The sequence below is a fragment of the Carassius gibelio genome, chromosome B5, assembly GCF_023724105.1.
Source record: "Carassius gibelio isolate Cgi1373 ecotype wild population from Czech Republic chromosome B5, carGib1.2-hapl.c, whole genome shotgun sequence".
Lineage (NCBI taxonomy): Eukaryota > Metazoa > Chordata > Actinopteri > Cypriniformes > Cyprinidae > Carassius > Carassius gibelio.
This window is the reverse complement of record NC_068400.1, coordinates 230642-232626: the sequence shown is the minus strand read 5'-3', so window position 1 is coordinate 232626 and position 1985 is coordinate 230642.

Below are 1985 nucleotides of genomic sequence, written 5' to 3'. Positions count from 1 at the left end.
CAGGAAGACTGGATAGCTGCTATGCCGTGCTGCGGCTGTGCTATTGAGAGATTCTGGCTTCTGGTTAGACTAAGGTCAGCTCGAAGTGACTGAGCAACTTGAACTAATTCTCTGACTTCCGCACGGACTTCTCTCAGCTCTCTCAGATCTGCTTGGAAAGCCTGATGAGTCTGCATTAGTTGTGCATGCTCCTGACGCAGGTGCTCTAATTCACTTTTGTGTGCAGAGGAAATGAAACCAGCCGCTTGAGGGGAGAAGGATGGCTGATGGAATTCAGCATGCTGTGGAGGCTGATAATTTGAGGATATGATCTGTGAGCCATCAGAACAGACCAGGTCACCAACAGGGGGAGTGGTGTAAGGCTGGAAGGATGGGGGTAGTCCGGTGGATCATACTCCGCGACAGGTCTGACGCGGGTATACTGTACTTCATACTGCTTAAGACGAGCTGGTCGACGTGTATGGTGTTTAGGACGAGCTCCACTAACAATCTCCTCATCAAGATCCATCATGTCAGAAGGGAATACTCATCAGGATCGAAGCACCAATTTGTTGGAGAGACTTTAAGACTGTTAGGTTCTGATCAGGTAATGGATAAGTAAACCCCCCTAGGTGCCGGTCAGATAACCAATAATGAGGAGACAGGTGATTAGCTTTCAATGGTGTATTTGTAGAGAAAAGGAAGGTCCACAGATGTACAAAGGTGAAGATAGTCTGCAAAAATAAATACAATATAGAAATGAATAAACTAAAGATATATATCTATATAAACAATTGTAACATTTACGGTTACATAATGAAACCAAAGCATTCATAATTATTCACATTGGCATTTCTCTCCTGAACAGTCAAATGAAAGGAGACCAGATATTTTACAGAAAACATCAAGTCATGAATGATCGTTTGTCCCATAAAGCTTCCATATATGGATAGAATCATGGCGCATATGAATAACATTTACATAAACATAATGCTAAACACTCATTTGGTCTTGTAGCAGAATAACAGAACAACATCACGTTGTTAAGACATCATAACACTGATTGACATCTTTATAAAGAGTAAATAATCACACATTAAATAATATTCCCGATCGGAACACTAAAGAATGATCGTTATTGGATATGTCTAGGCATGTTTATATGGAATAAATGCATATAACACTGTAGCGATCACTGCTAACACAAATTTAAATAAAATAGGCTTACTTAGTGGTCAGTGACTAACACCTTGATATTAAATCTGCAACAATCTCCACAAACAAACTGGAAGCATCATCCTTGCAGCTGATGGCTTGGACAGATCACACTAACACTTCAAACAGCGGCAGCTCAGCAAAATACACTGCCCCCTAACGTTGTACTATACTATAACAGTTCTGGTTTCATAATAAAAGTCCCTCTTACAGGAGCCTTTAATACAATAAGTCACTCAGTGACCTAGGACAGAAATACATTGCAGATATATTCACTGAATATAAACGGACCACTCAGATCATTAGGATTGAGTTAGAAATACCAAGGGTTCACACAAAACAAGGGAAGTCCGCCTTTAGTTACTATGCCACCCGCAGCTGGAATCAGCTTCCAGAAGAGATCAGATGTGCTAAAACACTAGTCACATTTAAATCCAGACTCAAAACTCATCTGTTTATCTGTGCATTTGTTGAATGAGCACTGTGCAATGTCCGAACTGATTGCACTGTATTTTACTTATTCATTGTATTTAAAGAGCCACACAGATGGAAAATCAAAAATTACCTGCATTACAGTGTATGATGTAGCTGTCCGTCAGTGTAAACAATGTGCAAAGTAATTAAACCAAAAAGTACAAGATTTATAAAGTTATTGGCTTCTAAAGTAAGGTCGACTCTGAATCGCTGAAACGAGTCGTTATAGATTTCAAATCTTTTGCCCATCTCTATGTACGTCACTAGGAACACTTTGCATAATAATCTCCGCCTACCGTCTTGGGAGAAACGGAACT